Raw genomic sequence first — 9,323 nt, 5'->3', positions numbered from 1 at the left:
CAGTGAGTGGCTGATCTCCCTCTCTCCCGTCTCTTGCTCTGCCTTTGAAACAAATACTTTGTTTCGTTTTCCAGAAAAGGAGTCTAGCTGGCTACATCGCAGGGCTCCTCCCCTGTGGAATCGGCCTGGTTGCACCTGCTCTTTCGTGCCCCTCACCCCAACAGATTCTCTGTTTTCTGCAGGGTGGGGGCTCCCCCAGTCCATGGGGGCCTGCACGGCCCCAGCCTCCTCCCAGATGCCCTGCTTTGGCTGGCTCTGCTCCGGGTCCCCTGCCAAGGAGGGGTGATGGGAAAGGTCCCAGGACCCAGGTCTTCCTCCCTAGCAGGAATGGCAGTGATCCTGCAGCCAGTTTCCTCCTGGGGCCACCATCTGTCACCTGTACTTGTTATCATGAAAGCCTGGGGGCTGGGCCTCCCACACAGCCCTCAGGGTCACCCAGAGCCAGGGCTCCTTGCTGTGGCAGGTACATCAAGGCTCCCGGGGCAACAGATGGCTGGTGGGTGGGGGATGTATGGGTGGATGGATTGCTGGGTGGGTGGGTGGATGGGGGCTGGGAGGACGGATGGGTGGATGGGTGGATGGATGGATGGATGGATGGGTGGATGGGTGTGATGACATCGAGTGACCGTCCCTCATCTTCGGGTACTGCTGTGGTCAGGCTTCTGGAAGTGGCCCGCTCCCCTCCCCTCCCCCACCCCAGAAGCAGAAGGAATAGAAAGGAAGATTGTGTCAGCCACTTGCCCTCACTCCTCGAGCCTTCCTTTCCTAATTGGTGGTTCACATGGGCAGGCATCCTTCTCAAGTATGTAAACACCATCAAAAATAAAATAAGTCTGTTAGGAAAAAAAGAAAATTGGATGTGGATGGATAAAGGGTCATTGGCACATGGTGGTGGACAGGAAGTGGACGGGTGGTGGACAGGAGGTGGACAGGAGGTGGACGGGTGGTGGACAGGTGGTAGATTGGAGGTGGACAAGAGGTGGACGGGTGGTAAAAGGGAGGTGGGCGGGTGGTAAAAGGGAGGTGGGCGGGTGGTAAAAGGGAGGTGGGCGGGTGGTGGACGGGAGGTGGACGGGAGGTGGGCGGGTGGTGGACAGGAGGTGGGCGGGTGGTAAAAGGGAGGTGGATGGGTGGTGGACGGGAGGTGGACGGGAGGTGGACGGGTGGTGGACGGGAGGTGGGCGGGTGGTAAAAGGGAGGTGGATGGGTGGTGGACGGGTGGTGGACGGGAGGTGGGCGGGTGGTGGACGGGAGGTGGGCGGGTGGTGGACAGGAGGTGGGCGGGTGGTAAAAGGGAGGTGGATGGGTGGTGGACGGGAGGTGGACGGGAGGTGGACGGGAGGTGGACGGGAGGTGGGCGGGTGGTAAAAGGGAGGTGGATGAGTGATGGACGGGAGGTGGACGGGTGGTGGACGGGAGGTGGACGGGAGGTGGACGGGTGGTGGACGGGAGGTGGACGGGAGGTGGGCGGGTGGTGGACGGGAGGTGGGCGGGTGGTGGACGGGAGGTGGGCGGGTGGTGGACAGGAGGTGGGCGGGTGGTAAAAGGGAGGTGGATGAGTGATGGACGGGAGGTGGACGGGTGGTGGACGGGAGGTGGGCGGGTGGTAAAAGGGAGGTGGATGGGTGGTGGACGGGAGGTGGACGGGTGGTGGACGGGAGGTGGGCGGGTGGTGGACAGGAGGTGGGCGGGTGGTAAAAGGGAGGTGGATGGGTGGTGGACGGGAGTGATGGACGGGAGGTGGACGGGTGGTGGACGGGAGGTGGACGGGTGGTGGACGGGAGGTGGGCGGGTGGTGGACGGGAGGTGGACGGGAGGTGGGCGGGTGGTGGACGGGAGGTGGGCGGGTGGTGGACGGGAGGTGGGCGGGTGGTGGACGGGAGGTGGGCGGGTGGTGGACAGGAGGTGGGCGGGTGGTACACAGGTGGGGGACAGGCCCCTGCCCAGTGAACTGACGGTAGAAGTGAGGCCTGCTGAGCAGGTGGAGCGTCCGTATCCCTGCACACATTGGCAGGAACTTGTAGGGCCTGCAGCTCTGAGCTACATGTGTGGCTGCCTGCAGTGGGACACCGCACACGGGCTGGCCCACGTCCTCATGTCTGCCGCAGCCCAGGTCCTCGGGTCTCCTAGAGTCCAGGTCCCTGGATCTCACAGGGCCCATGTCCTTGGGTCTCCCAGGGCTCAGGTCCCCGGGTCTCCCAGGGCCCACCCAGATCCTCGGGTCTCCCACGGCTCAGGTCCCTGGTCTCCCAGGGCCCTAGAGGGGTTCCTGTTGAGCTCTCTCCCAGGGCACAGCGCCACTGTTTTCTTTCTTTTTTCTTTTTTTAAGATTTATTATTATTTTTTTTATTTTATTGGAAGGGTGGATATACAAAGAGGAGAGACAGAGAGGAAGATCTTCCGTCCGATGATTCACTCCCCAAGTGAGCGCAATGGCCGATGCTATGCCGATCCGAAGCCAGGAGCCTCTTCTGGGTCTCCCACACGGGTGCAGGGTCCCAAAGCTTTGGGCCATCCTTGACTGCTTTCCCGGGCCACAGGCAGGGAGCTGGAAGGGAAGCGGGGCTGCCGGAATACAACCAGCGCCCATATGGGATCCCGGGCGTGCAAGGCGAGGACCTTAACCACTTGCGCCACCTCGCCGGGCCCCAGTGCCACTGTTTTCGAGGCCCCAGCCTCATGGCCCAGGGCAGGCCGGGAGGGGATGCTGCACTCCGGGCCAGGAGAGTGGTGGGCAGGTGGCATCTGCACCCTGATGTGGCCCTTGGGTCCCAGAGCGTGTGAACGGCCCTACCCATGTTCACTCCGTGCGGCCCAGCACCACCCTTCCCTGCACCCCTCCTGTGAGCTGAGCCCCTCCCAGCCTCATGGGGTCATTCCTGCAGCCGGGGCTCACTACGCTCCCTTGTGGGAGAGGTCTGGGTCGTTCCAGGGCTGGCAGGAAGCTCCCAGGCCGAGGCTTGGGGCTGGGGTCCCTCCTCTCCTGCTTCAAGGCACTGCCCAGTGCACCGAGGCCACACCTTCCACGAGATCCCTGTGCCAGCCAGAGAGGTGCCCCTCCTTCTCACAGCAGCAGTCTCCCCTGGGTGGCCCGGCCGAGCTCCGGCCGAGTCCCACGGGGGCGGGGTGGGTGCCGCTGGCAGGCCTCACTTGAGACGCTCCCCTTCCCAAGGGCTGTGGCCACCCTGGGGGCCCACGGCCAGGTGTGGTGGGGCCTCAGGGCCTGGACCTTGGGGCGGCTGCCCTCAGGAGGCACCTGTGGGTGGCTCCGGGCCCGCCATGAATGAGGCCCCACAGCAGCTGCTGGCCTGCGAGCCAGGACTTTTATGGGCTTGCCTTAAAGATTTTATTCCAGAAAAAAACCCAAAGCAATTAATCCAAATTACAGAGCAGCCATTTGCAATAATATTTGCTTTAAATATACGTATTTTTAAATCCCCTTAGCTGTGGGCATGGTGTAGGCTCGGGGTGAGAGACACCTTGCAATGATTACAACGCTTGCCGTTTTACATCGTGAAAATGGCTCTGTGGGCTCGGGGAGGGCCGTAAAGTGACCGGCCGACTCCCCCAGAAAGCAGTCCATGCGCCACACTGCGGTCCTTTGCCCTCCTGCCCCAGGCGTGGTTTCTTCCAGCAGCTTCTGCAAACGCTGGCTCAGCTGCCCCTCAGCGGGGCCCTGGCTGGCAGCCCTCATGGTGGGCAGCACTGGCTGACCGGGAACAGGCACAGCTGTCCGCGCGGAGGGTGCTGCCCCTGCAGGTGTGTGGGCGAGATGGCTCTCCTGCTTCCATCACGCCCCCAGGATGAGGAGAGCCTGGAGGGGGCAGCTCGGCTTGGCCCGGGAGCACCCACAGGGTGGAGCCGGCTCAGGAGTCCAGAGGGCCGCCCCCTCCACGCCTCTCCTTGCCTTCCGTCTGCCCCATGGGGACTGGAGTTCACAGGCCCTCTCCCAGTGGACGCTGTTCTGTCTTTCCAGCAATAAGCACCGGACCTTAGCACGTCCCGGCTCCATCCCGTTTCCATGTTTGTCACACACTTCTGCTTCTGTCTCGTTTTAAAGAAACCTCGGCGCCAGCGTCCCGGTATGGCAGGAGAACTGCCACCTGCACTGCCAGCGTGCCATTGTGCCAGCTCCTGCCACCTGCACTGCCAGCGTGCCATCCGTGCCGGCTCCTGCCCCATGCTCTGTTTGCGACCCAGCTCCGTGCTGCGGCCTGGAAGAGCAGTGGAGGACGGCCCAGGTGCTGGGCCCTGCACCCACGCGGGAGACCCGGAGGAGGCTCCTGGCTCCTGCCCGGCCCCGTCCTGGCTGGTGCAGCCTCCCGGGGGTAACCCAGTGGATGGGAGATTTTTCTCTCTCTGCTTCTCTTTGTAATATTGACTTTCAAATAAACAGATACATCTTTAAGTCTTTGTCCAACTTGAGGTTGGACAAGATTTTTTACTTGAAAGGCAGAGCTACAGAGAGAGAAATCTTTCAAAATTAATTATTGATTGATTACAAAAGGTTTACAGAGAGGGAGCGCTTCCACTGAATCTGACGGGTCTGGCTATCGCACGGCAGGTGCAGCCAGGCCCTGGCCCCTGCGACCAGCCCTGCCGTCAGCAGCCCCCGCCTCGGGTGTTGGAACCTCTTCTTTGAGAATTGAATTCTGTGTTAGGGTTTTTGAAGACTGATGGATGCGTTTGGAACGTAGCGATTCGGAGATCGTCCGTCCCCTGGGTCACTCCCCAGATGGCTGTGCCAGGCAGGACGGGGCCGGGGCTGGGCCAGGAGCCTCCTCCGGGTCTCCCGCGCGGGTGCGGGGCCCAAGCACCGGACCGTCCCCCGCTGCTCTTCCAGGCCCTTAGCAGGGAGCCGGATGGGAAGTGGAGCAGGCGGTCTAGAACTGGCGCCCTAGTTGCGGCTCTGCCTGCTACGGTTAATCTGCCAGTGAGTGGGTGTGCAGCTTCTCTGGACATGCGAGAATTTTCAGCAACAGAAGAGGGCTCGGTACCGGGCACCAGAACCCAGCAGGACAGAGCGGCTCGTGCACAATGACCACGGGCGCAGGGCCGTGGCTGCCCGCAGGCTTCCCACCAGGAGGTCCACGTGTGCACCTGTGTCGGAGGGTCACGTGACACCAAGATCCACGTGTGACCAAACAGAGTGAAGGAGACACCGTGTTGGGCCTGGCTCGCCCGGACGTGCTAAGGGCGGGGGAGGAGTACCGAGGGGGAGGCCCCGGGAAGCGGCAGGGCCAGGAGTGAGCAGGTGCTCTCCAGGTGACCCCCACAGTGTGGGCAGGTGCAGGACAAAGACCCCCGCGGGCCTCCAGCCTGCCCCGCAGCGGACACAAACTGGAAACACCTGAGAGGGAAGGCAGGCAGTTGCTGCTCACAGCTCAAGTGGGGGCACGTGTGCAAACACCCCAAGGGAGGAGGCGGCACAAACGAGCCAGAGGCGGGAGAGGCAGCGTCTCCGGCCTTCCTGGGACCTGGGGACACAGGGTGTGGCCGACGGCGGCTCCCGGGCCCAGGCAGAGTGGCAGCAATGCCTTCAGTGAGTACACCTGCTTTTCTGAATTTGTGTTTACTTGTGAGGCAGGGAAGAGAGAGACCCTGCTCCCGGGTTCTCTCCCAGTGCTCACAGCACCTGGGCTGGGTCCCCCAGGCAGGTGACTGGAGCTGTGCTGGCTGCCTCTCCAGGCGGACTGCAGCAGGGCGCTGGAGTCGGGGCTGGAGCCCGGGCACCCTGGGTGGGCAAGGCCGTGCCATGAGCCTCGGCCAGAGGCCTGCAGGGGCGGCTGGGAGTGGGGGCCTGGCCGGTAACCTGCTGTGCTCGGCCAGAGAGCTAGGGACACGCCTGGGCGACTGACTCACTTGAGGAAAAGATCGATTTTCTGCACAAGTGAACTCTGGATGGATAAAGTCCCCGGGAGCATGCGAGATAACGCCTTAGCAGCTCTGCTTTGTGGCAGATGTGGGCCCGCAGCTTCCCCCACCCCCGGGGCTGCCGGTCAGGGTCACAGCACCTGTTCCGGATCCGGGGGCAGGGCCAAGGACAGCAGGGCGGGGACTCTTGGGGGGCTGGCCAGGCACTTGTACCTCGGTGCAGGCCCACCTGCTGAAATTTAAAACCAAATGGCACAGGGTCTGGGGGCACCTAGCGTCACCCACCAGCATTACGCTCCGGGTCTGCCTAGAAAGCCGGAGGAGCACATGGGGTGTAGATGGGGTGCCAGGCAGCCAGAGAGGCCAGAGGCCACCTGCGTGGGCACGGCCCAGTAGTACCTGCTGCCAGGCAATGCCCAGGGCAGTGCGAGACACATGGCACACAGCACACACAACACATGTACATGCATCACAAGCGCACACATGGATGCACAGCAGACACTGCCACACGTCCGTCCACGCAGCACGCACACAGGGACGCACAGCAGACACTGCCACACGTCCGTCCACGCAGCACGCACACAGGGACGCACAGCAGACACTGCCACACGTCCGTCCACGCAGCACGCACACAGGGACGCACAGCAGACACTGCCACACGTCCATCCACGCAGCACGCACACAGGGACGCACAGCAGACACTGCCACACGTCCGTCCACGCAGCACGCACACAGGGACGCACAGCAGACACTGCCACACGTCCGTCCACGCAGCACGCACACAGGGACGCACAGCAGACACTGCCACACGTCCGTCCACGCAGCGTGCACAGGGACACAGGCTAACCCTGGACCACACGTCACACCTCGAGACGCTCGCATGGGGCGAGACAGGAACCAGGCCGGGAACAGTGAGTAAGAAAACCAGGACAGAACGGGGTCAGCCAGCTGGGCAGTAACCAGCCTGTGCCCAGCACCCAAGGAGGCACCCAGTGCCCCTTGCCCCTTGGGCAGAGCGGCTTGGGGACCAGAGGCCCAATGGCCCCGACTTTGACCGCTGCCACATGAAGGGGCTGAGCGGAGGGGCTTATGTGGGGGGTGGCCGCACCAGAGCCGCGAGGGCTGCAGGAGTCTGCTCCAGCTGCCCAGGGAGCCCCTGGGTGTGGATGCCCACCGAAGCCTGCCTGTGGCAGCAGCGGGGACAGTGCTGCCCCCAGAGGGCCTCACCCCTGCCCTGCACCCTGCCTGGTGCTGGCCACCGTGGCCATTCCACAGCAGGCCTAACAGGACAGGAGAAGCGAGGGTGGGCGAGCTTGTGCAGCAGGCCACACCCTGGCCAGCCAAGGGCCCGCACTGCCAGCTCCCGTGAGGTCCTGCTCTGCCATGTCTGCCTCCCAGCTCTGCCTCCACCATGAGGTTGCCCCACCTGGGGAAACTGAGTCATGGCGAGACCTTGCAGGCCAGCTGCTCTGATCCCTGACAGCTTATTCTTGTCTACTGGGACAGAGAAGGCCCTGCAGGGGGACACGGGGGTCTCGGGGATGTCTGGGAACCCTGGGGGCTTTTGGGGCACGGCCGGAGCCAGAGCAGCCTTGTGGGCCAGCTCGGGCCGGCTGCTGGACGAGGGGCATCGGGCGGGATTCCTGCTGGCCCTGACGTGCATCTCAGCCCTCAGGGCGTCCCCCCGCCCCACGGTGCCTGAGGCCCCCTCCCCTTGAAGGCGTAAGAGCAAGACTCCAAGAGGAACTTGGTGGGAGGATCTGGCTTGACCCGTCAGTCACGTGGCGCCAGTTAGACAGAAATCAGCTCAAAGCCCGCGGATGCCTAAGACCACAGACGTCGGCAGCCACAGAGAAGGCGTCTGCCCACACAGCCATGGCCGTGCGGGCCACGGGGGAGGGCGTGGGCTGCGCTGGCTGTGGCTGCTGCCGCAGCATGACCAACCAGGGTCCTGGAAGTCCTGGAGGGGGTTTCAGCTGCAGTCTCTCCCGCCCCTGGCATGACACCTGGCACTTGGCAATAGCAGATGGCAGGCCCCGGAGGGCAGCTCCTGCAGTCCCCGTGGCACTGTCGCAGGCTGAGGCAGGGTCACGGCTGTCCCACAGTGCCCAGGCTGGGGCCCTCAGGAAGGGGGCATGGAAGCCAGCCCACGAGAAGAGACCTGTGGCTTCCTCTGGCAGAGCCTCTTAGTGGCAGAGCTGGGGGCGGGGCCAGGCAGGTGGGCTCCCCTGCTGCAGGTCATGGAGGGAGGGGCACACACAGGCCGGGACTGCGGGGCAGTGGGCGGGCCTTGGGCAGCATTCTCCATGCCAGTGGCTGCACCAAGGCTGGGCTACTGCCAAAGCATCCTTGGGACACACAGGGACCCTGCAGCACCTGTGACGTGGCCCCTGGCACCATGTCTCCCCAGGAGCCCATGTGCTGAGACAGGCTCCAGGGTTGCCCCACATCATGTGGCCGCTGGGCTGGGAGGGTCCTGAAGAGGCCCCGTCGCAGGTCCTTCTTGCTCAGCTGTGGCCACTGTGTCCCCTGGGGGCTGGGCTGATGCTCTGGTGGGCAGCGGTCGGGACAGCTGGCTCAGGGAGCTACCCTGTCCTCTAGACCCTCCTCTGACTGCTCCCCACACATCAGCCAGACTGAAGCCTCCAGGAGGGCTGTGTCCACAGGTGGGGAGAGGACTGGGTGAGGGCCTGGGGCTGAGCTGGCGGCGTCCACGGCTCCTCCTGCTGCCCTGGTCCCCGCGCCAGTGTCCATGACTGGTACCACTGCCCTGGCCCCCACACCAGTGCCTACAGCTGCTCCTGCCGCCCTTTTCCCCATGTGGAGCCCACAGCTCCTCCTATGCCCTGATGCCCCACGCAGAGCCAGTGTTAGGGCCGGCTCGCAGAGCCTTGGGACCTGCTGCTCCTGAGGGAGGGGCCTTGCACTTCTCTGGCCGGGAGCTCTGCTTCCAGCCAACCACCTCCTGCCAGGCCTACGTGTGGTCTGGCTGAGGCTCCTCTAGCCTGGGCTGGCTGGGTAGGGGCACTGTACCCCACTCTGCCCTCACCGGGAGGCAAGGTGCTCAGTGGGCAGATACCAGCCCTCCCCTGCGAGGCTGGGCTGGCCCCGCAGTGTCCTGCTGTTCCCACTGCTCTGGGGCCTGACCCAGGAGATGCTGGCCACACAGCGCCCTGGCCTGGGGCCCTGCTACAGGCACCAGGTCCACCACCAGCTCCTTCCTCACGCACTGCACCCCGGAGCCCTCCAAGCAAAGCATCCAGGCTGTAGGCACCAGGCTCAGCCACCAGCTCCTGCCCCTAGGGCACCTCTGCCCCACCCAGGGGTGCGGGCTCCACGTGGGGCCCCGGCCAACCAGAAGAGGAGAAGGCGCTGGCCGCCCCCCTGGCCCGTCCTGCAGCCGCCACCCCTCCTCCCGTGCCTGCCTCTCAGCGGGTCGAGGTTCGCCC

Source organism: Ochotona curzoniae, unplaced genomic scaffold, assembly GCF_017591425.1.
Source record: "Ochotona curzoniae isolate NIBS_2020 unplaced genomic scaffold, NIBS_Ocur_1.0 contig_4792, whole genome shotgun sequence".
NCBI classification, from domain to species: domain Eukaryota; kingdom Metazoa; phylum Chordata; class Mammalia; order Lagomorpha; family Ochotonidae; genus Ochotona; species Ochotona curzoniae.
This window is presented reverse-complemented; position numbering follows the sequence as displayed.